Source organism: Pipistrellus hanaki (assembly GCF_964339955.1).
Source record: "Pipistrellus hanaki genome assembly, chromosome: 1".
Lineage (NCBI taxonomy): Eukaryota > Metazoa > Chordata > Mammalia > Chiroptera > Vespertilionidae > Pipistrellus > Pipistrellus hanaki.
Genome location: NC_140503.1, coordinates 152185347 through 152211453, shown reverse-complemented (window position 1 = coordinate 152211453; position 26107 = coordinate 152185347). Strand labels below are relative to the sequence as shown.

At 41.5% G+C, this 26107-nt stretch overlaps 1 protein-coding gene across 8 annotated transcripts in view; it reads left to right on the top strand.

Moving 5' to 3' along the window:
* The window catches only part of BMPR1B (bone morphogenetic protein receptor type 1B), a 369968-nt gene that overhangs the window by 38394 nt on the left and 305467 nt on the right, over positions 1-26107 (top strand). The window contains exon 1 of one of the 8 annotated variants that reach the window (XM_084897223.1): positions 18134-18154. The exons of 6 other annotated variants lie outside the window; for them this stretch is intronic. The gene's annotated coding sequence lies outside the window, so the exon portion shown is untranslated. One more of the 8 variants, XM_084897224.1, reaches the window with a different exon arrangement.

The following is a 26107-nucleotide window of genomic DNA, read 5'->3' as shown; positions in this document are numbered from 1 at the left end:
GTGAGGGTCACCAGGAATGGAAGTGTGGATGGAATAGTATGATGGGGAGGAAGAGGAGGTATGAGAGGGAATGGAGGCCAGATCACTGGAGCCTCAGTGGCTGCTCTTAGGATTTTGGCATTTTCTCTGAATTTAACAGCATAGGAGAGCTTTGAGTAGCGATGTGACATCATCTGATTGAAGTTTAAAAGGATAGCATTGGCTGCTGTGTTGGGAGTAGACTGCAGCCGGCCAAGGTGGAGGTGGTAAGGAGGTAAATTTGACTTTCTGTTAAGAGAGAAAATGGTGGCTTAGCTAGAGTGGAGAAGTGTTCAAATTCAGGCCATATATGTGGCAGATTGCATATAAGGATGACTCCCCTCCTGATGACTCCCCAAGTTTTTGGACTTTACAGCTAGAAGATGGAGTTAGCAGTGTCAAGATGGGGAAAGCAAGGATGTGAGGTGGAAATAGCAGGAGTTAAGTTTTGGGCATCTTTAAGTTGCTCTGTCTATAAGACATGCAGGCGGAAATGTGAGGTAGGCAGTTGTCAAGTAGATCACCTTGAAAGTCTGAAGGTTAGGGTAGAAGTCTGAGTATGCTGTGATTATATTTGGGAAGGGGGAGAGAGAGATAGAGTTAATTTAGAACTGGCGATGCAAAAACCTCAAGTGTCATCTGTTCATAAATATTTAACAATGAATAAGGATACGTTATAATGACCGACATTGTTTTTATAAAATTGTATTTCTCAGGGACCTCTTTCTGTTTTCATAATATTATCTTAAAATTATCTTTTTAAAACAGATTCTCATTTTCAGAGATCTGGAATTCGGTAAAGGGGAACTGGGAAGATGATTTCTCTTTACTTTGGGTTCAGAAAGCAAGCTTTCCTAGACCCACAGCGTGTTCCTGCCATACATAAACATTATGCTTACTAATTGTTTACCTATGTCCTTACCCTGCTTTCCAGGAATAAGCGTTTTTGACAGGGTCACACGGTGAGTGCCAAAAGCAGAACTGCGTGGTTGTTAGGAGTGTGGGCTCTGGAACACGTCCTGGCTCAGCAGTTTATTAGCTGGCTGTACTCAGGCACTTTTCTTACTGTCCCTCCACCTCGCTCTCCTTGTTAGTAAACTCACTTGACATAATGTAAGTGTAGGCTTGTTGTGAGGATTATGGACGTTAATGCATAAAAAGTCCTCAGAACAGCGCAGGGCATAGAGTAAGTGCATAAAGGTTAGCAATTACTATCTGCTGTTGGTGAAATGGTTACTATTTGCCGACATTTATACTGGGTCCTTTGCATATATATATATATATATATTTTTAAATATATTTTTATTGATTTTTTTACAGAGAGGAAGGGAGAGAGATAGAGAGCTAGAAACGTCGATGAGAGAGAAACACCGACCAGCTGCCTCTTGCACACCCCCTACCGGGGATGTGCCCGCAACCAACGTACATGCCCCTGACCGGAATTGAACCCGGGACCTTTCAGTCCGCAGACCGACGCTCTACCACTGAGCCAAACCGGTTTCGGCTCTTTGCATATATTATTGTACTATATAATGTTAAACTATATTTCTGCACTGAATATCTTTACTGCACAAAATAACAGCGTTCATGGGAAATTAAATTTAAAGAATTGTGTGACGTCTACACCTAAAATTAAGAAGGTCTTTTCATTTCTTATTTAGTCCCTCTGAGACCTGTTCACTTGCGTATTTAACGTATCTTTTTGGCAATTTTCTTTGTTGTAAAATGGTCATAATGATTATACATTTTAATATAACAAAAATTACATTATACAGTTATACCTCTGGATAGTTGGACTTTATAATAAGAACTGCTATATAATGTGAATTATGCATATTGTCCAGCAAGTAATTCTCATTTATTCCACTTAATTCCCAAGGTTAGTATATTCCTAAAAGTGGAGTTATTGGAAATTATTTTGTTTTCTTGCTCTAGAAACATTTTGCTAAATTTCTTCAAAAATGCAGCATATTCTCCTATTAGTGATGTATAGTCAATATTGGTATCAATATTAGTAATATTTTTATTTTGCTAATTTGGTGGTTATTAGTAATACTGGTAAATTGGTATTGTAATATTGGTAATATTATTTTTTGTTTTGGTAATTTGAGGGGACACTGTGCTCAAGTACATGGGTGCTGGAATTAGGCTGTCTGCATTCACATCCCAGAATTGCACCTGACTAGAAGTGTGAGTTTGGGAAAGGTACTTATCTATTCTAAGTATCAGTTTACTGGTCTGCAAAATGTGAAAATACCATAGTCTGCCTAATGTGGTTATTTTAAGAAGTCAATTAGATGATATGTATAAAAAGCACATAGTATCTGACATTTTATAAGTATCTGACATCTTACCTAATAATAGAGAAATATGTAAATTGACCATACCTACACTACGCCCACAGCCAATCAGAGTGAATATTCAAATTAACCAAACAAGGATGGCAGTTAATTTGCATATATACCTGGGTCCTGGGAACCTCCTAGGCACCCAGGTCACTCCTAGCTGGCCATTGGGCAGAGGCTTTAGGCTTGGGAAGGGGTCGAGCCTGTGATAGGAGGTTTGGGGTTGGGGACCCCCTTTGGGGCAGAGGCTTTAGGCTTGGGATTGAGCCTGGGATTGGAGGGAAGGGGGAAAAATCAATGGAAACATATCCTCAGGTTAGGATAAAAAGAAAAAGAAAGAAAGAAATGTCATATCCTATAAAAGACACATCTTGAAAATGCCTAAAGAATGTTGTCATTTTTTCATGGTGAAGGGACTGGAGTCCGTGTTGATGAAAATACCTTGGCGGCTGCAGCAGCTGGGTGATGAGGCTGGCGCCTTCCCCTGATCAGCCCTGTCGTCTCCCATAAAGGGAGGCCAGACTGAAGCTTAGGTCTGTTCCCAATGAAAGAGGGCCTAAGCCATCAGTAGGACATCCCCTGAGGGCTCCCAGTATGTGAGAGGGGGCAGGCTGGGCAGAGGGACCCCTCCCCAGTGCACAAATGTCATGCACCAGGCCTATAGTATTATTATAACACCTAATTATTTTATTTCTGTACTTTTGACTACTAACATGATCAATGATGTTGATTTCAAAACAGTTTTGATACTTATTTACATTTTTATTACTTTTAGATGGATTGTTTTCAATTGCCTTGGCCTATTTAATCCTAAACAATTAATATATTTTTCATAAGATGTAATATATATGTTGATATTTTATCTGTCATTTTGGCATTTTAAAATTTCTTTGGTATATTGGTTTTCCTTTCCTTTTATTTAAAAACTATATGTCATTACAAACCCTTCTTATATAGCTGATAGTCTAGTTCAGTGGTCGGCAAACTCATTAGTCAACAGAGTCAAATATCAACAGTACAACGATTGGAATTTCTTTTGAGAGCCAAATTTTTTAAATTTAAACTTCTTCTAATGCCACTTCTTCAAAATAGACTTGCCCAGGCTGTGGTATTTTGTGGAAGAGCCATACTCAAGGGGCCAAAGAGCAGCATGTGGCTTGCGAGCCGCAGTTTGCCAATCACGAATCTAGTTTATATTAGTATTTATATAATTTGAACTGTTGAATGTTCCTCTTTATTATATTTGGAATTTGTTATAAAATGTGAAATATGGTTTTAAATAGTCCTACATTGTTGACCATTATTCTTTACCATTATTTTCAATAGTTCAAGCTCTTTTTCCTATGGAAATAAAAAAGATGATATAAAAATGCTTCCCAATAAAAATCTGGCTATTGCATTGTTTACTATCCTTTATCTTCCAAAAGTGAAGTTTACAGGTGTTACAGTCATGCAGCTTAGAAAGCACTATTATTACGGAAAACAAAGCAGTCCAGGCTCATCCTACTCATAAAGTCTTTAGCTAGAAAAGAAAAGTGCAAGTCATTCTCTCCCCCCCCCCTCCCCCCCCCCCGCCTGTTTGTGTGAAGACGGTAATTTCACATCTGTAAAGCCTTTTGAGAATTCTTGGCCAGTATAGAAGACAACAGTTTAATTCTGAGAAAAATGTACTATAAATTCCTTAGAAAATTTGTCATCAAGCACTAAACTTTTCAAATACCGTGTGTTATTTTCCTTTCATAGTTTCAGAAATTTTCCCTTTTCGTTTTTTGATTACTCCCAATTCTGGCTTTCCCGTTTCTTACGTTGAGCCTTTGGCACATTAGCCTCAAGGCCTCAGTTTCTCATTTTTGTCTGCAAACTGGGAGTCCTAATATATCCCTGATGGGCATGGCTAATAATCAACTATATAGTACTTTGTTGCATTCAGCTGCTGTCATTCTGATTGATCAATGCCTGAGTCTCATTGGTTGTTAAATATGTTTATACTTTCCCCTGCTTCCGGGGTTACTGTGAGGATGAGATACAGTGTCTGCTGTTTGCTTCAGATTCAAGAGGGTGCTGATGGGAGATGCTTTTCAAGAGAAGGCCCACAGAGCCTGGTGGCTCCATCCTACTCCTCTGCCAGCCATGCTCATGAGGAGTTTCTCATACGGATGGAATGTGTTATATGCCTCAAATGCGTCGAGGTGGAAAAGAATGGAAACCGTAAATCGAGCTGGGTGGTTGTTAACTATTGCTTCGCACTAGGATCACCTGGGGGGCTTTTAAAAGTGAAGTTAGAAACTCTGACATGGGGCCCAGGCAGTCCCTGATTACCAAGCTCTGCGGATGATTCTGTTGTTAATCTAGGTTTGAGGACAAATACTCCGGGTTATTTTTCTGTGATAAAAGCAGTACTGCTCTTTGAATTCTCTCTCTATTTGATCACTTTATTAGGACTCCTTTCTAGATGTCCCTGTGGTCAGTTCCTTATAGTACCTTTGTCGCCTGCTTTTATTTATACACTTGCTATTTTAGTGTAGCCTTCTGGGTTTCCTTCTTTATTCATAATAATAATATCCAATATTTATATGTTGCTAATTTTGTGTCAGGCTCTAAGGACTCTCTATATTTAACTCATTTAATTTCCATGAGAACTACACGGGATAAGCACTATGATCACCCCCATTTTTACATGTGAGGAAACTGAGGCACAAAGGGGCTAAATGCCTTGCTCAGGGCTTCACAGCTAATAAGAGACAGAGCTGGACCTCAAGGGTAGAGTCTGAGCTCTTAGCTTCCAGGCTATACTCTCTCTGTAGTTGTCCCCGGGACTGTTCTGGGTGCTGAGATGAAAGCATCGGTTCTCAGATGGAACAGCTGCACTCGGTGGAACATACTAAATTTAGTGGAATTGTAAGTGTGCTCCTGATTTTTTAGTCAAGATCCTGTGTTTTAGCAAATCCTCTAGCCCTAAGCTATTTCCTTACCCCGCACAATTACTTACTATCCTATCTAATAAAAGCGTAATACAAATTGACCATCACTCCAAGACACAAGATGGCCGCCCCCATGTGGACACAGATGGCTGCCACAAGATGGCTGGCAGAGGAGGGCAGTTGTGGGCAGTTGGGGTTGACCAGGCCTGCAGTGGAGGACAGGGGGGGGGGGACCCAGGCCTGCAGGAGAGGGCAGTTTGGAGGGACCAGGCCTATAGTGGAGGGTAGTTGGGGGGTCAGGCCTACATGGGAGAGCAGTTAGGGGTGACCAGGTCAGCAGGGAAGGGCAGTTGGGGGTGACTGGGACAGCAGGGGAGGGCAGTTGGGGGTGACCAGGCCAGCAGAGAGGGAAGTTGGGGGTGACCAGGCCTGCAGGAGAGGACAGTTAGGGGTGACTAGACTGGTCGGGGAGGGCAATTAGGGGCAATCGGGCTGGCCAGGGAGCACTTAGGCATTGATCAGGCTGGCAGAGAAGTGGTTAGGGGGTGATCAGGCTGGCAGGCAGAAGTGGTTGGGGGCAATCAGGTAGAAGCAGGTGAACTGTTTGGAGCCAGCAGTCTTGGATTGTGAGAGGGATGTCTGACTGCCCGTTTAGGCCTGATCCCACTGGGTCCCAGATTGGAGAGGGTGCAGGCTGTGCAGAGGCCCCCCCCCCACCTACCTCTCCCCCCCCCCCCACGAGTTTTATGCATCAGGCCTCTAGTTGTTTATAATTGAAAATACATAGTATTCCTACTTCAAGAAATGTTTTATTAGTCTAGCCTGATTTGGAGGTGAATAAGTGGTTATTTATAGAAAAAAAATCCCATATCCACCTTTTAAGTCTGTTTAATTTTCTCTTATAGGGTTAGTTTTGGGCCGGAGGGTACAAATTTATAGTTAGAACTTGCTCAGTCCTCTCAGGGAGAATGGCTTTAACATATTCCATCCCCCCTTCCCCCCCTCCCCCCCCTACTGGACAAAAGTCAAGTATTCAGACCTTTCTTAACCTTCCTTACAACTTGTCTTTGTGGCATCTCATTCTCTCTGAGCCCTGTTAAATGACACAAGTGGCTAATGAACTAATTTGAGCTAAAGTATTGGCGGATAATAGCTTCAAGAGCTACCCGCTCTGATTCCAGTTGCATTTTAGCAGGCGGTTCTTCGTGAGCTCCAAAGCAGGAACCAGCCGTGTGGGAATCCAGGCGCTGGGCACAGCCAATGGAATTATTCTTAGCTCAGGCGCCCTTTCATCACTCCCTCCAGCAACACCACTTAAGCAGCTGCTTACTCTGCGTGTGTGTAAACAAGTTCTTCCCCTCCTCCCCCAGGACCTAGATGTGAGCCCCTTATTCAAGACTTCACAAATACAGCATTGGGGGGGGCCTACCTCTCTAATCTGGATGCTCTTGAGATTTTCAAGTACATGCTGACAGAGGTTTTATGGGACTATGTAAGTGTCTGCTTCATGCTGAGAAGGAAGTTTTTAACAGGGAGCTCACGCAGTACTGTACATTTGGACACAGTTGGTCAGACCTTAACAGTGGAACAGAATTTACTTATTGATTTTTTTATTTTTTAAAGGTTGGCTTGAACACATTTTATTCAGTTGTAGTTAGAGGAATGCTTTCCTGCCAAAAGGTACAGTTCTGGGAACAGACTGTCACTCTGATCTAAGCTTTTATTCTTTCCTTCTCATTCTCCTTAGCACCATCTTCCCTCCTCCCCCATGATTAGTGAGTAGCTAAATGAATAGAAATTTCCTGGGTTTATTTTCAGTGTTTACAGACAAAACTGTAGGATCCTTGAAGCTTGGGAAACACATCTTGTTCTGAGTTCTGCTCCACTACCTCCCCCAGTGAGGCCCATGGAGATCCTCCTGATACACCTGAGCAAAGAGGTCAGGGAAGCTAGAGGAAGTCTACGAGGATGCTCAGCCTTGACTCTGCGGAGCAGGAATTTTAGTCAGGTGGTCCGATTCTGAAGTCTGTGGCATAACTTCACAAAAAAGTAAGTTATTCCATGAATCTAAAAAACCACGGGGACATATGTCACCCACAGTAGACCTTTGCTTTCTTGGAGAGCTTTGCAGAGCCCATGACTCGGAGCCCTTTGCCAACGGATGGAGCCTGATTGCTGCCTCCTTTTCTGTGGGACTGGAACCTCCCCCAGGACAGGGAGAGCGCTCTGTTCGTAGTCTGTTCCCGGGACCGTGCAGACTGCTCCGTGGAAAAGTGTTTTGTAAGTGACGTGATGTGTGATTCAAACATTTTTCTCATAAAGTTACAGCCGTGACTTGCATCAACAACAGAAGCCTTTTCTCTGGGTACTTGAAAGAGACGAGAACTTTTAAGGAGCCTAACGTGCTCTCAGAGGGCTTGTTGTACCTGGGATTCTAAACTCAGGTTGTAAAACACCAATGACAAAGTCAGAAATGTGAGTATATTTTCAGTTTTATAGGCAGTAACAGAATTGCGTAGATACCTAATCAAATGGACACTCAGAAACCTCATGTATTAGAGGAGTAAATGTAAACCAATTAGGAAAAAAGAACCCAATTCATTCTACTTGAAGCACTCACTCCCCCAAAGAACTAAAATTGGAGTTTTAAAAAATAAGGTATTCCCAATAATCAGAATTATGGATTCGGAGAGAGAGCGCTAGAGCTCACAGCGCACTGTAACTCATCCCAGCTGGGACAGGCTCGCCATGGCCCTTCCTCAGATTTTACCTAGAAGCCTTAAAAGAATCTGTTTATAAACTGGAACCAATACTTAAGTGTCACTGGATTAACACTTCAGAATTTCATGTTTACACATCTATTTCACAACTCTCTTTAATATGCTTTAAAGCTGGCTGAGACTTATTTATGTGTTACACATCTATACTGGGCTCCATAATCTATAGCTACTTTTTTTTGGGGAAATTAAATTTATTGCCACAGAAAATAGTGGCGAAAAAGAAGCCAAAAGGTGTTGCAACCTTCTAATTGGAAACATGTATTCTGTAACTAGTGAGCATTACTAAGCACTTAAGAGGTAAGTTTAATTTTGCATATTTGATGTTTAATACTAACAAAAAATAAAGATTTAAAAATATTGCTAGTAAAATTTTCTCAAAAATAATTTTGGTTAAGATTATATATATATATATATATATATATATATATGCACATATATAATATGTGTATATATAATTTAAAAAAAACTCAAAACACTCTAAGCTTTCATCCCAAATGGAATTTATTAAAAAAATGTTATGTTTTGGCTTAAGATAATGTTGGAACTGGTTCCTGTCTGTAAGGATCTTAAGACAATGAGATCAATAGAGTTCAGTAAGAAGCAGTACCCATGAGTGTTTGAAGTGAATTCCACAAAACTCTGGAGTTCCTACTGTTTGTGAGGCATTGTGCGAGGCTCTATGGATATAGGAAAGGACACGCTACAAGTGCTAAACTGTATGGATTTAATTATAACTGTAATAAGGACAAGGCTCATACATGTTCTGTGGCCTGGGAGGAGCCGTGTTGTCAGCAGCCAGTTAAAAGAATAGGCTGCTTGTGGTCCATGCGTCTGTTGAGGTGAAGGTAAGGGACTCTGCCTACCGCCTCTGTTCCCCCTCCCACCCGAATGCGACACGCCCCTCTGTGAGCTGGTACAGCGCTCCCTGGCAGCACTTGTGTGGTGACTGCTTACCTGTCTGATTTTTTAACTGGACTTGGAGCTCCTTAGGTTCCCAGGCACATTGAGCATTGTTAATGGTGGTTGGTCGGATGGGTAATGGATAAGGTGACCAGACGTCCCGCTTTTGGCGGGACAGTCCCTGTTTTGAACAATTTGTCCTGCGTCCTGCAGCGTTTCGAAAAAGTTCCGATTTTTGGAAAGATTAGAATAAGTTGGAAAGAACATGGGAAATTGAAAAAGAGAGAAGAAAGACTAGGAAGAAGGTGGGCAGGGTAGAATAGAAAGAAAGGAGGAGATATAAGAGAGATTAAGAGATGGCTTACGTCCTCTTTCCTGTCCTTTTCGATAACACTAACTGGACTCCTGTCCCTGGGGTTGAGGAGTGGCTTTACAGCTGGGTTTGGGCTGAGGTGGGTCCCCGAAGGTTATGGAAATGCCAGTACCGTAGGCATGATACCTACGTGTGGGTGCATTGCAGGAATGCCAGCTAAGCCAGGCAGTGGGGGGACCTGTTCCCTATAGTTGGTCTCCTGAATAAGCAGCTTCTCCTCATCAGCTGCCGAGCCAGTGAAGGACAGACACACCAAGACCTTTCTGGCGTCATGCTCTCCAGCCCAGTGTTCTTCCCACAATGCTGTGGTGCAGCCCCTGTCAGCCAAACTGTGGCTGATGATTACGTTTGAATGGGAAATCCTATTCCTGAGGTGTGTACTTCAGGAGGATACTGGTAATATTTTAGCCTCCTAGTTAAAAGAGCATTCACGGGAAAAAATATGTGTCTTCAGGTTAATGTTTGGTGTTAACGTTTGGCAAACGTTTCCCCAGGCAGCCCCCGCTGTCCCATGCCGTAGGCTTTCCTGTCAATCAGAAACTCTTCGAAATGCTCAGTTGAAGTATTTTGGCATCACCTGTCATGGAGGGAGGCTGTGTGGAACTCACTGAAGCGCAGCGTACGTTTTTAAAGCATCCTGAGGCAAAGCTACGTTTCAAGATTTTGTTGAAAACGAGAGTGGCCTGGACAAAGGGAAGGGCTCTTTGCTGTTGAGGGTTGTGGGAAGACTGACTGAATGGAAAATGAGCTCTGGTTCCCTTCTCTCCTGTGCTTCTCTCCTGGTGGGCGGCCAGGCTCCCTGGGTCGGGGTGCGTGAGCTATGGGGAAAAGTGGGGGCAGATCTGTTTCTAGGCCGGTGCTTTGAGGATCTCTGCCCCCACTTCAGGGAGCCAGTGGCTGGAAAGTGATTCTGAGAGATTAGCTGGCAGACGAGAAGAAGATATTGGTTACGGTTTGAAGAAAAAGTAAAAAGAATGGACTCCCTGCATAGCATGCATCACACCGTGAGCCCGTCACTGCACACACAGCCCAGCCTCCCATGTGCCAGAGAGCTGACCCTGCCCGTGCTTCCCAGGCTGGTTTCTGCCTGAGACAGGAACTAGAGGAAAGGCTCCATGTACCGCTCTGAGCATGGCTAAGATGGGAGGACATTTATCTTGGTGTCTTTTTAGTTTTTAAGAGTTGAAAGTCTCACTTGTTGTTTACATTTCTTTCAAAACTGTAGTGAAGGGAAATTAAATGCCTAATGGAGCTACTCATTCAAGTGGTTCACAGTTTAAAGCATTTTTGTTTGGATGTTGATGCATTAGCTTGCAGTATAATTCTGATTGGCCTCACCAGGGCCAGGACTTGCCCCGACATCCATCTATTCAGCAGGAAGCTGAGGAAACCTTCCCACCGTAACTTTTTCCTTCCTTGTGATCTCCCCAGTTAAGAGGATACTCCTTTCTTTGGGATGTCGGACTGCCGGCTTCAGCTCAGTCCCTGCAGGCCAGGCTGAGGGACCGCAGGCTGCGGGTATCAGGCTGAAACCAGCAGTCTGACATCCCTCGAGAGATGTAGTAGTGCCTGAAGCGGCAGGTGGCCGAGGAGGAGCCCGCGCCCAGGCCTGGCGCCTGCATCTCCTGCTTATGCTGGCCCTGCTGCCACTGCTGCTCAGTAAACTCGCTGAGTGGCGCTCCCCCTGTGGGAGCACACTGACCAACCAGGGAACAGTCCTGCACTGAGCATCTGCCCCCTTGTGATCAGTGTGCATCATAGCAACTGGTCCCTTTGGCTTTTATATATATAGATCAGAGGCCCCATGCCCTCAATTTGTGCAAGGGGCTCTGCCCTCACAGCTCCTCCCAGTCTCTGCGGGCCCTCGCAGCCCAGGCTTCATCCAGAAGGATGTCTCCAGGTCATTCTGCTGTTTCGTCTAATTAGCATATTAGCTCTTTATTATATAGGATGTTTGAGTCACAGAAAACTTTTCTGTTAATTCAGGAAAACACTAGGAGAAACTTGGTGGTAGATTTTTGAGTAAACACATTTTAATATTAGGCAAATTTCTGTTTTGGTCTGTAAATTTGAAGCTATATATAACGTTCAAATTACTGTCCAGTTTGTATTTTCTAAAAAAATTAGTTACTGAATGTTTTAGATATGAATGGAGCCCTTGAGTCAGTTTAACTAATCCAAATGGACATTTGGTATATCAGAATAATTTTTCATACAGAGAGAAAATTCCAATTCAGACTGACTTGAACAAGAAAGGAGTTTATAATCTCTCTTCAGTGGAGGTCAGGTGCCAGAGCTGATTGGTACAGATGAGAGGCTCAATAATTTTATGGCCGACTTGGATGTTGTGGCGGTAGTTCACCTATAGTATCTGACAGTCTATGTTGACCCCATCATTTTGCTAATAGCTTCACACACCGTCTTCAGAGATGGGAACATTTTACAAGGAAGAACAGGTGCCATCCTTCTGTCTGTGTCTTTCTAGGTACGGAAGAAATCTTGCCCAGAGCCTCAGAGACGACTTGTCCTCTCTCTCTCTCTCTCTCTCTCTCTCTCTCTCTCTCTCTCTCTTTTTTTTTTTTAAATATATTTTATTGATTTTTTACAGAGAGGAGGAGAGAGGGATAGAGAGCTAGAAACGTCGATGAGAGAGAAACATTGACCAGCTGCCTCCTGCACACCTCCCACTGGGGATGTGCCCGCAACCAATGTACATGCCCCTGACCGGAATCGAACCTGGGACCTTTCAGTCTGCAGACCGATGCCCTACCAATGAGCCAAACCGGTTTTGGCAAGACTTGTCCTCTCTTATTAGAAAACATCAGGCCACTTGCCCATTCATCATTGAAAAGGAAATGAATGACAATGACTGGCTTATACTTAACATTTGTGTTAAAATAGATGTTGGGGAGTAAATCAAAGTGGCTGCTCGAGAAGAGATAAATCTATACTGCTTATGTACAAATGTCAGAGTGCTTTGCCAAATGTGAAAGCAAAATGTATTTCATTGCATATCAGTGAAAATAGTTGTATAAGAAAAAACAAAACCAAATCTGATAAATATATATTACTTTTGTAGAGAAATTTAAAAAATACGACAATAAAGGAACATTTTTTCTCTGGTTTTCTGAACTTTGTAGCCACATACATGATAACATTTCTTTTTTATTTCATGCCTTGAATTAGGGTATTACTTTCCCCTCCATGTCATTAATAACTGGGACAGGGTGTAAAAGTTTGTTTTTACTTGTGTGAAAAATATTTTAAACATTTGTAAGAAAACAATATGAAATATTTTCTTTTTTTTTGTTTGTTAATCCTCACCTGAGCACATTTTTCACATTGATTATTAGAGAGAGTGAAAGGGTGGAGGAGAAGGGAGAGAGAGACAAGAAACAGAGAGAGAGAGAGAGAGAGAGAGAGAGAGAGAGAGAAGAGGAGAGGAGAGGAGAGAGGAGAGGAGAGGAGAGGAGAGGAGAGGAGAGGGAAGAGAGGAGAGGAGAGGAGAGGAGAGGAGAGGAGAGGAGAGGAGAGGAGAGGAGAGGAGAGGGAAGAGAGGAGAGGAGAGGAGAGGAGAGGAGAGGAGAGGGAAGAGAGAAGAGAGAGAAATATTGATATATCAATCTGAGAGAGACAGATTGGTTACCTCCCATACTCACCCCTGCTGGGGCAAGGGATCAAACCTTACCTAGGTGTGTGCCCTTGACCTGGAATCGAACCTGCGACCCTTTGGTACACAGGCCAACGTTCCAATCATTGAGCAACACTGGCCAGGGCCATAGTTTGTTTATTTTCTTTGATTATAGCTAGTCAAGAGATAAATGACTTGACAGAATGGCACTGAACTTGGAACTTAGATTTTTGAAGACGCATTGTGAAGCCTAAATGAAACATTAGTTACTTAAATATGAAGTAAGTAGAAATCTCACAGGAGGCTTCTGGCTGCAGCCTGTTGGTAGTAGAGTTTATAGCTGGTGAAGAATGTTAAGGTTAAGTCAGGGTTGAAGGGATATTGCAGATGTTATTCTTCTGTCAAGTGCAGCCATTTGCACACCTGCAACATTGGGGTCTTCTTTCAGTGTGCATAAAAAGCTCACCAGGGGCCAGACTGTTTCCAGATTTACTTCCTGCTCACTTTGTTCTCTTCCCCACTGTGCTTTTCTGCTGTGTCCTCACGCTCATTTGTGTAAGCCATTTTCATAAGGGATGTTGTTCCTGTGGAGTTTAGATTTTCTTGTAATATAAATTGAGATTTATATGAAAGAGATTGAGATTCCTATTGAAAGTTTTTTTTCTTCTTTTTTTCATTTAATTGTCCTTACAATTAATAAGGTGATTATAAAGGGAAACTAGTAAATGTATTCTTTGGGGAACACCAGTGAAGGAGGAACATCTGGAAAGTTCTGTGCAATAATAAAAATGGAAACAGATGCATAATCGCTACCCTGCCTCCTGTCAGAGTCTCTGTTATTAGTAATTTAGGAAAAATTTTATTCTGTCTACCCACGACGAAAGGTAAATACATAGTCATAATATTAAATTGTTGAAACTGAACTCAATACTTTTATACTAAACTTAGAGATTTCAGTGAAAGGAATCTTATATTTCCAAGGGTAACAGTTTTTGCCAGTAAAATGCAGGAATTAAAATATAGTAACTGTGATATGACTTGCCTAACAGATGTAAATTCTTTAACCAAAATAATTTACATGATTTAAAAAAAATGCAGCATATTGCTACTTTCAAAATGATATAATTATAAAAATAAACCCAAATTACTGAATTGTAAAAAAAAAAAAGCTTATGGATTTTTAGGAAGTAATTTTTCTAATATAAAATATAACCTCATTTGGCTCATTAAATGAATGCTCTTCCTAAAATGACATTCTATGTAGTAGGTGCTCTCTTTGCCCCATTTCTTTTTATTTTTGAAAAAGTCTATATTGTTGTATTACAAATGTTGTGTCTCTTCTCCACCCCCCCACCCCATTTGAACCCACCACTAGCCCTCACCACACTATTGTCTGTATCCATGGGTTATGAATATATGAATATATGCATGCAAGTCCTTTGGTTGATCACTTCTCACCCACCTTCCTTCTGAGATTCCGTAGTCTATTCCATGCTTCGATGTCTCTGGATCTATTTTGTTCATCAGTTTATTTTGTTCATTAGTGAGATCATGTGATACTTGTGTTTCTTTGACCAGCTTATTTCCCTTAGCACGATGCTCTACAGGTGCTCCATGCTGTCCCAAAGGGCAAGGGACCCTTCTTGTTTACTGCTGCACAGTACTCCATGTGGTATATGTACCACAGCTTCTTGTCTTCATTTCATTTAGCTCTTCTTCTGGAGAATTCTCTTGTTCTTTCATTTGGGGCTTTTCTTTTTGTCTCCCATTTTAGCTGCCTGTTTGGGTATGTATTAGGTAGATATGCTAAGACTCCCAGTCTCTGGTGCAGGACAGTGTCAGAAGCTGTTTGTGACTGGCCCTGCATGTCACTTGGAGCTATAGCTTGTGGTTCCTCCTGCTAGGCCTGGGTGCCTTTGGAAAGGACCACGATGTACACCAAGGTCGGTTTTCCTAGTCCAGGGTCCAGAAGGAGTGAGGCAAATGCTCAAAGCCTCCAGAGACCCACCTCTGCCTACAGTCTGGCTGTTACTCTGGACCTCTTAATTTGCCTCAGGCTATGGACTCCACAGGGTGGGTGAGAGTTCTCCAGCAGAGTAAGGCGATGGCTTCTCCCCAGGCAAAGCTGGCTAGGTGGTGAAAGTCTGCAGGAGAAAGATGTCCTCTGCAGTAAGAAGGAATGACTCAGCAGAGGAAATGGGGGGTGGCTGCCCTCTGAGCTCCAACCCCAGAACTCCCAACCCTGGACTCCCCTCACACAGCTCTAGTCCACTCTGCCCTCCCTCTGCCAGAGCCCAAGATGAGTGGCTGTGCACAACATGTTATGCATTGACCCCTTAAGAGGGTACTGAAGTTCCAACTGTCTCTCCTGCAGACAGCAACCCTGCTGCTTTTCACAGCCAGATGTTGTGGGTATCCTTCTCGGTTCTGATGCTCTGGGATGGGGGTTGGGGGGTCCTGCTTGGGGTTTAGATGCTCTGGGTGGGAACCCCCAACAGCTGAGATAACCCTCCGGAACTTCAGCTGCTGTTGCGAGAGCCCAGCCAGCCCTTTGGTGCCTCTGCCCTTCCTGCCTGTGTCTGTGCAGTCTCCACTTTCGGTCCTTGGTTGTCAGGGTTCTCTCCAGCTAGTTTTCAGCTGATTATTCAGGATATTTTTTTCCTCTGTTTTAGTGATAATTCCAGATTGGTCCTCTCTGCCCACTTCTAACCCCCCACTGTGTTTCTTTGGTTGTGTTGTTTGACACTGGAACAGCAAAAGCATCTTCTTTTGTAGGATAAGAGTTTCCAGGGCTAGTTCCTCTGTCTTGATCTTAATCTGATGATGTTATGTAAGGCCATATTGCCCTTTGGAAATCTAAATAATCCTTAAAAAATCAAGTTTATATAGAGGACTAAGCTTCCTCAAACATATTATGTTTCTGGGATTTTTGAAATTGCTGCCTGCCAGTCTTTTACTCGTAAATTCAACAAATATGTATGGAATACCTATAGTGCGCCAGGCAAAAATCTTCTTCACTGAGTTTACATTCTTTAAAGCCTATTAAATATTCACTGATGCCTGTTTTTAAAAAAAGTATTTTTATTTATTTCAGAGAGGAAGGGAGAAGGAGAGAAAGATAGAAACATTAACAATCATTGATCGGCTGCCTCCAGCATGCCTCACCCTGGGGATTGAGCCTGCAGCCCAGGCATGTGTCCTTGACTGAAGGAATCTGGGACCCTTCAGTCCTCAGGCCAATACTCTCTCCCCTGATCCAAACTGGCTATAGGGCCACTGGTGCCTTCTTTAAGAGTTAAGTCTTTTCTTTCTCTTTATTTCCCTAGAAATTCATTCTTGCTATTCTTATGGCAGCCAGCAGTGCTTAGCTTTTAATACAGCACTATTCATGCTCTATAGCACTGACCTTTCACTATACAATGAAAGATTTTAAATGTGTAATCACGGTTTTTGTGATTAAAAGGAAGGTGGAAAAAAAAAAGTTGCTGGATAAGATGAACAGGATGAGTATAAAAGTTACCAAAGAGGCGGTGCAATGTACTAGAGAGATGACTAGGATGTGTGTCAAAAGACATGTCATAACTTAGTTCCATAAGCTGGTGACTCATCCTGTTGTTCTTTTCTAGGTGATCTAACTCACGGTAACACACAGGGAGGAATGCCACACAGTTTTACACAAGGTCTTTATAGTAGATAGGGTCACGCGTGAGAAAACATTTTGACCTGAATGTGCTTAAGGCCTTTTATTCCATTGCTTTAAATATTTAGTTAGTAAATGTGAACAAATAATATAGATTTGTGGCTGTCAGTATTTCAGATTCAAAACAATGTTAAATTATGCATAACTTTTAATTAATGGATTGATGATTGAAGCATTATGAGAACCTGGTATTTACCTCATACCACCAAGCACAAAAATTAGCTTTGCAAGAAAGGGTATTCATGGTTGGATGAACCACGCCTGATCTGAAGTTGAGATGCTGTTATTTTATTTGGACAGGATTCATACGTGGTAAGAAGTTGGATTGTTTCCAAGGACGGAATTATTTTCTGCTGAAATATATTTTAAGAAACAGTTCTAAAGAGGCAAATGTCGATTTTTCCGAAGTGTATTTATTCCTCAGAGCGTGGTAAGATGTTAATAATTGTTCTTTGATTAAAGGATTTCAGGGTTAAATAATTTTGTTTGGTAAACAATCTACAACTGTTAATTTACAGCAGAACTTTTCAGAGCTTTTAATATGCTAATGTGCACAGTGAAACTTTAAGAGGGTATCCAGACGGAATATGTTGCATTCTCTTTAAAAGTATTTCAGAATGGATATTTTCATCTCACAAAACATCTACTAACAACACCCTAAGGGATTGTGGTCCAAGACCCGCAGACCCCACCATCATCGGGGTCCCTCCCCCACATTCTGCCTCAGAATTCCTGGAGGTGGGGCCCAGCAGTCTGTCTTAACAAGCCCTCCAGGTGACTCTGATGCATGTGAGAATCACTGCACTGTGTTTCTGGAACATACTTTGGAAAATAAAGATCTAATGAACTTAAACTATATATGCTTTTAAAATAAAGCCAGCATTCTGTTCTGAGTGGGGATGTTTAGATCTCAACTTTTCATGCAAGGGTGTGAGAGTGTGTGTGTGTGTGTGTGTGTGTGTGAAACCATCAAAGGAGAAAAAAGTAAATGTATGCTTGCCAAGTAGCATAGGTGTGGTAGAATAAAAAAAGGTGTTGAAAGTTTATGATTCAGGGTTTAGTAAAAGTGGAGTTGGATTAGCTTTCGATTGTGCATCTGACCTTACGCACCACACCCTGACTCCTTTAGATTTATGCTTCCATGTATTGAAGAAGTGCATGCTTGCACACCGTGGATTAGAAAGAATTTCTCAGGATTTTAATTTTCATGAGGAGCTTTGCTTTTATCCTTTTTTTTTTTTTTTTTTTTTTTTTTTTAAAAGCTTCTTGACTCCCTCCATTTATTCCAGCAGGTCATAATTTCCTTACAATGTTGGCTCTTAGGAAATTCTTTCAACAATTACTTACTGGCTTAGTAGGGGCTTGGTGGGCACTGTGCTAAGTGCTGCACTATGTTGGTAAACAGGGTGCTGACCATCAAGCAGCTTGTTGTGTATGGGACGGCAGAGGCAAGGACACCGTGTTGTCTAAGGAGAGACGTGCTCTAGTAAGAAGTCCAAGATGCTGGGTGAGAAGGGGGGGCACACAGCCTAGACCTGGGGCATTGTGGAAAGTTCCTCAACAGAAATGCAGAATAAAATACTACGATGTAATGTAAGAAGCTATTTGTATTGCACAGTGTTTAACCTGAAAAATAATACAGGAACCCCCAAAGCATTTCCAAATTTGGGAGGGAAAAGCAGTAGTGAGTCTGGGTCTGTGAACAGTGGCCACGTCCTCATGGAGGATAAACCCAGGCGTCTGTTTTTTGTAAGCTGGCTTGTAGAAAAAACAAAGACCATAAGAATCTGAATTTAAAATTTTGGGAACTGAAAGTTAATAAAATAAGTATATGATGATGGAGTTATCTATTATAAGAAGAACACTTATATTAAATAAATAACTCTGGCATAGTATATTTGAGTTGTTGTGAATGCCCCAAGTTATTTATTCAGATATCTTCCAAAGGGAAAACTCCAAATTTAGGGAACAATATTAGAAATATTTATGACATTGCCCTACCTGGTTTGGCTCAGTGGATAGAGAATTGGCCTGCGGAGTGAAGAGCCACAAGTTTGATTCCAGACAAGGGCATATGCCTGGGTTGTGGGCTGGATCCCCAGTAGGGGGATATGCAGGAGGCAGCCAATCAATGATTCTTTCTCATCATTGATGTTTCTAACTTTCTCTCCCTCTCCCTTCCTCTCTAATACCAATAAAATATATTAAAAAAGAGAAATATTTATGGCTTAAAACCTTTCTCAGAGACGTTGATGTGTATAATACATATGATGTATGATTAGAGAATTCTATCTGTATGTTTACATTTATGTGCTTCAGTGTATTTCATTATTTGTGAATATAACTGTCTCTTTAGACACATAAGTTGTACATACTGTGTGAATAAATCTAGTTTTAATGTTAAAGTTCCAATATTTAAAATATTTTTGAGTCCCTCATCTTTATTAATTGCCTGTTAATTATCAACCTCATATATAGGACTTGATTCTATTGAATATGTAGTTTTTAATTTTAGATTCCTCCCCTCTCCCTTTTTAAAGCTCTTTTATGTACTATTATTACTGGGGTTTCCTTTTGGGAAATTTACCTCTAATAGAGTCTAGCTACTGCCATAGTGTCTGAAATAGTAGAGCTGGATGTTAATTATATAAGTATGTATGAGTATTATTATTATTTTGGTTTACTGCTGGAGATAAATACTTATCTATTTGAAGGCACTATCATTCCTCCAGTTAACTAGAATCCTTGATGGAGAAGGTGTATTTGCTCCATGGAGCAGCTGACTTACTTGCATAATCAGTTTGGTCCCTTGTAGAAAGGGAGTATACAAGTCACACTGCATAGGTCAGATCCCCACTCTGCTCACACATCCAGCAGGCCACATAACTTTCTGTCCTTTACAGAGTTTCCTCACCTTTAAAATGTAGGTGGAAGTAGGACCTGCTTCATAGAGTTATGAAGATTAAAATGGTTAAAGAGTATGAAGAACTTAGAATAGTCCCTGGCACATACTCAGTGATCAGTGAAGATTAGAGATCATCGTGCTTTATTTGACCTTCAATGACCTTTCATTATTCTCAGGGTAAAGAAAATACCCTTAACAAGGCCCATGAAACAGCCCCATTATCTGGGCTCTAGCTGTTCTCCACATTTCCTTCTTCTTAGTCTTTGGGGGATTTTGTACCTGTGTGTTATTCTCTCCCCTGAAACGCTCTCTTCCTCATCCTCCCGTGGCCAGCTGATTGTTTTCTCATGTGTGAGATTTTTAGCTCAAAGGGCATATCCATGCTTAGCCCAAAGATAGATGATAGTCCCATTTGCACTCCACACTCACACACTAGATGCTGCCCCTGTTACTGGCTGTGTTCCATCTAGAAATTTCACAGTATTGTGATACAGTTGGCTTGTTTGTCCTCTCTCCACACTGTAGGGCATTATGGACCCACAACTGTTCTGAGCACATAGTGGGCACAGAATAAATATGTGGTAAGTGTGCAAGTGAGGAAGTCAGTAAATTATGAGTAAGTGAATTGCCCTGAGTACACTTGGGTATCATGCATGTTTGGGTATTATAAACACAATCACCAGATAATCCTGATACATGAGATTAGACATTTTTTGTTCTTGAAACTTGAGAAGGTAAATGCTTCCCTGTATGCAGGTGTGTTTGAGAAGTACCCACACAGAGTGTAATGTTTGGTTTAAATGAAATAATTTCTTTTGATATTTGCAAATTGGGCAAAATTTAGAACAAAATATTATTATGCTTGAAATATGCTAATCATGATTTGAATATTGCCATTCATTCCACATTCTATGTAGGGATTTAAATACTTCAACTTGATCAGCTTTTCCAGGCTACTGGGGGGTTATAGGAGGCTCAGCTGTGTGCCTGGGGGTGTGCCTGCAGGTGCTCACCCTGAGGCAGTGGACTGCCGAAGTCACTGAGAATCAGAGCTAGTGGGAAGCCAAAGGCCTTACAAGTACAATGGAGCACAGAGCACTTTCCTTAGGTCACATTCCTTATTTTCTCCTCTCCTCCTTGTCCCCCTTAAATTTATCCTACGGTCCTCCCTACATTTAGTGTTTCTCCCTTCCTTCTCCTCCTCCTTCCAGCTTTGTACACTTGAAAACGCACCCCTGCTCCTTCCTCTTTGGTTTGAAAAGCTGAGGGGAGGCTTTTTTTTTCCCCTTTGAAATTCTTTCCCCCAACCCCACCCTCACCCCCCCTTTTGAAAGATTTCTCTTTTGAATGAATCGCTGGAGTCTTCTGAAATAAGCAGTGAAAAACTGGTCAGAAACAAACCTGTTCAAAGACCTCAAACTCCTGTTTCCCTAGGAGATTAAGGTTTAGTGTAGGAAATGAAATTCTCTGGTTTAGAACATTATGAACCAGAACCAATAAAATGGTTCACCAGAAATGGAGTGTTTTATATTTTCTGGATCATTGATTATCCAGTACAGAAGGTTCAGCATCACCAACACACAGCAGTTAGCCGCTCCTGCAGATCTTGCTCTGAAAGGGAAGTGGCAGTGGCTAGTTTAGATATTTTGATAATAAAGGGCACTAATTCCCCCCCCCCCCCCCCCACTGATTGGACAGCTTTAGGGAAGGCTGTCATTAAACTCCCAGGGGCATCCGAATAGTGTGCAGTGTATTTGTTTTTCTTTGAAAATATTCTGTAAAAATAGGGAATAGTCATTTCTCCTCAGCTTGTCATCCATTTGACAAATGTTTACTTTTGAAGTTTCTAGGTCGATTTTAGAAGGCATAGATTTTCCTATAAGGTGTTTTTTTTTTTTTAATTTTTTTTTTTATAGAACACCCAGGCTTATCTTTTCAGCACTTTTTAAATGCAAGTCATGATTTGTTAACACTATTTTTGGGGGGGAGGGACAGCAGTTTGCACACAAGCTCTTCAACTGTGAAGTTATTCCCAGTACATGCTAACACCATGTGAAATTATTTTCTTAAAGAAATGCCTTAAAAAAATGGAATGACTTTCTCATAGGGTTAAACATTTTTTCAGGATTGCAATAGATTACATCAGTTGGCAAAACATTTTGCTTTGTCATAGGGATAATCTCTTTGGTGATTAAGCAGATATGACCAGAAAGATGCAGTAGTGTATTTTAGATGCCAAGTCATCATGTGTCTATTTTGTAAAACTCTACTATGTAAAGGTTCTGTCTCCTAAAGCCATGCTAATTTTTCTTAAAAAGTGAGATCACTAGTCACTTAAAAACCATCGCTTTTCAGATTGACGGTGATGACGGTCCATGAAGTGGTTGTCAGTAGTGATTCTTGTTATACGTTCAAACCTTCCGTTAGCGGAGGTTTTTCCTAGAGAGCCACTTAAATGAGAGACCGCTGGAAACACTGAAGGACATTATTTTAATAATGACTCACCAATTTGTGGTTCTTCAGCTTGGGGAGATGCTTTAAGGGCTTGGTGCAACAGACTAAAAAAGGCTTGGAATTTTGGTTTTGAGAGATAAATAATTTTGGAGATAGACTCATGGATACAGAGAGCAGCTGTCAGAGGGGAGGGGGTTCCAGGCTGGGTAAGAAGGGTGAAGGGCTTAAGCAAAGAGAAAAAAAGGAAAGACTCCTGGACACAGACAATAGTATGGTGACCGCTACAGGGAAGAGGGCATGGGGGAGGTAGAAGAGAGAAAGGGGGTGTAAATGGTGATGGAAGGAGCCTTGACTTGGGTTGGTGAGCACACAATACAATATGCAGAAGATATTATATTCTAGCTTAGAGGGCACATCCATGCACATTCAGAATTGTATACCTGAAACCTACATAATTTTATTAACCAGTGCTATCCCAATAAATTCAATTAAAAGAAGATAGCATACAAAAATGAATAAAAAGTAAATTATTTCATTTACTAAGTGAATATGTTTTTTAGGCACATGGTGTCAACTCAAACGCTACAAAACTGAGCTTCCTCCTGCTCCTGGCTCCCAACCATTTCAATGTCCTCTTCAGAGACAGTTCTGTGACCAGGTTCATCCTTCCAGAGATTTTGTGTGTGTGTGTGTGTGTGTGTGTGTGTGTGTGTGTATAATACATATATGCACGTGGTACAGAATAGTGGATCTAGCATATAGATTAGAGCAGCTATATATCTTAAAGTGCACAGTTATATATCTTGCTTTCATTTAATATATTTTGTTAGCCATTCCATTTTAATACATGTAAGCCTACATTATTATTATAAGTACAAGGCCATGGATATGATAGAATATTTGGTTTCCTAGTCATTTTCTATTTATGTAGATGTGTGCACAGAACTACAGGAACGAACTTGTCCTTACTGAGCTTGCACCGATTTCCACGCCCACCCACCCGGTGTGAGCTGTGTCCTTCCTTCTGTGCTACCAGTGAAGATCTTAGCAAGCTCTCCAATTCTTGCAAAGCTGATAAGGAAAAATGTTATTTTGTTGGTGTTTTCATTTACATTTTCTTATTATGAGAGAGGTACAGCATCTTTTCATATATTTAAAAACCACTTATGTTTGATTTTTTTGTAAAACATTTCTTCATACTATTTTTTATGACTTGTTGGACTTTGTTCTTGTTTATTTTTTAGGCACTTACTATATATTAGGGAATAAATAGTCCTTTGTGCAGATTTGGAAATATTTACTCTGTATTTTGACTAGATTTATGATATTTTTTTTTTTGGCTCAGAAGCATAAGTAACTTATTTTTGCCATTTACTTTCTGCCAAGCACCTTTTAAAACCCTTTAATTCATCCTCATAAACTTATTTAATCCTCAAAAATAAAAATAACCCTGAGGAGTTAAGTGACTTTGCCTTAAATCTCACAGCTAAATTGAACTCACGTAGTCTGACTTCAAAGCTCACCCTCTTAACTACTATACTATACTGCCTAAATCCATTTTTCTTAAACATTAAAAATGAAATGCTTCTGAATTTTAAAAATAAATAATTTACAAGGTTATTTCCTCCTGATATGGGCCACTGGTTATTAGCAGGTATACATTTTAATAGAAATTTTCAAACAGAAATACAGCGACAGTTTTACCACTCACTTCAAAGTAAAATGAACAGTTATTTATTCTTGTGGCTAGAGATGCATTTTTATGCTCACATTTTTACACTGGATGCAAGGAATTTAAGGCAGAAACTGATGTCTAGAAGGTAATATTTATACACAGTAGTGCATTGTGCTTTATCTTTGCCTGTCTGAAAAAAAAACTATGAATACTTATTTACTGTGAGTGGGGTTTAGGTGAGATGTAAATGTCAGAGGGTTAGGAACATTGTTTGGCATTGCAGGACCCTAAGGCAGGCAGCACATAGATGTGGAGTCAGGTTATAATGGGAGTCCCAACTTCAGAAAAATGAGCAGAGGCTGAAGTGCTATCTGAACCTCAGCTCTCTATTACGCTTTCCTGGATAAGCCTATTATTGAGCAAGACCTTTTATGAATACACTAGTTGGTTGTTTTCTGTCTTACATGTAAAAACCTTTTTTGTTTTTTAAACAAACAAAAAACATACTGCTCTTTTTATTTTATTTACCTGATTGCAATTTTTAAAGCATTTGCTGCTTTGAAAACAGCATAATTTAAGGGCTTATCTGTGGCCACGTTTTATGGGTCTGCGATAGAAATCAGTAAATCGTACAGCAGGTCCCAGAGGGGGGAGACAGGTTCACAGGGAGGGGAGGAAGGCAGGTGGGCAGGGCTCTGGGGCTGAGATGGCCCCTGAACTACTTATTGGAAAAAGAGAAGGAAGCAGAATTCCAAATAGGGAGTCACACACTGAAGAGACACACTGTTCGCCTGAGGGCTGCAGGGCTGTTAGTGTGGTCATGGGCGAGAGAAGGCACAGCAGTTGAAATCGGTTGCCGCTGGGGCAGTGCTGTGCAAAAATTATAATGTGAGCCATGCAGGTGATTTAAAAATGTTAGTTGCACATTACGGAAAACTCAAACAAACAAACAAACAAACAAACAGAGTTAATTTTCTACTTTAAGTAGAAAAGTTGAATGGTCTTTATTGGTGGAAAGGAGAACTTTTCCCTGAAATTAGGAGGTGGAGGAGGGCAGGTAAAGATTCCTGTCTTTTTTGGGGTTTTGAAAATCTAGGGAAAAATGGGAGATGAATTCTCAGGTGTAGATTTTCAGGAAAGAAAGGAAACTTTTACAAAATCCAAATTGTTCATAAGTGAAGGACTCTGTTACCTATGTTCAGTTTCTTCACAGCGAAGAAATGTCCCGTGATGCCAGTTGTCATGGAATATGCTAATAGATGGCAAAACATATAAAAAAAGAAGCAAATGCGGTTTCATGCAAATTTTGGGCGGGCCATTCTGAGCTGACTGTGCCACAGACAGGATCTTGGAAGTTTTAAGCTAAATCATAAAGGGAGGCATGGGTGTGGGCTGATGGGCATTCTTTATGCCAAGCCCGCCCGAGGAATAGTGATGGAGAGGAGAGTGTAGAGCGAGAAAGAGGAATTGACTTGGATGCAGGATAAGGTGAATGGATAATAAGATCTTTGCTCTCTTAAGTCAGTGTTTTTTCAACTATTATTAAAAAAGAAAAATATTTACAATTTTTCACATACAATGCATCTCAAACACTTAAAAACAATAAAAGACATATCCTGGCTCACAGAATCTGAAAGGTCAGAGGCATCAGGCTTCAGGCAAGGTTCCCCTGGGGGCTCAGGGTGTCATCGGGACCCAGCTCTGTCTTCTGAGGTACTCTAGGCTCTGCTCTGCTGCGCCTGCTGGTGCGGCGCCATCTTCAGGTGGGATGTCCTCATGACGTCACATCTTCACGCCATTGCTCTCCAGAAGAAGAGCCAAGTGCATTTGCCCCAGAAATGTCAGTGAGAGTGCCGAGACTGATTAGATGGCAGCTAGATTGGGAACTCCCTCCCTGGGGCCGGGAATGGAGTTAGCGTCCCTGGGATTACATGGGCCCCCGGTGGAAACCAGGGCTTATTGGGGAAGGGGAAACGGATGCTGGTGATACACCGAGAGTTCCCACAGGACCAGTGGGAAGGGCCAGTGAGCACTCCCCAGGGACCTTGGACAAATAGCTGAAGCACAAACTTTAAAAAAGCCTTTGGTTTTATATTAAACTAGAGGCCCGGTGCAAGAAATTCATGCACGGGTAGGGTCCCTCGGCTTGGCCAGCAATCAGGGCCGATCGAGGCCTTCTGGCTGCCCATCGGGGCTTCCCTTCCCCGGTTGCTGCCTGCCAGGGCCAGGGCCTTCCTTCATTCCATGCTGTCCCCCCATTGTGGACAGTGCACATCATAGCGAGCAATAGAACTCCTGGTCTCCCGGTCGAACTCCCCAGGGGACACTTTGCATATTAGCCTTTTATATAGAGAGATATTAATTACAGTTCTACATTATGTTTCATAATGCACTTACATAGGCAT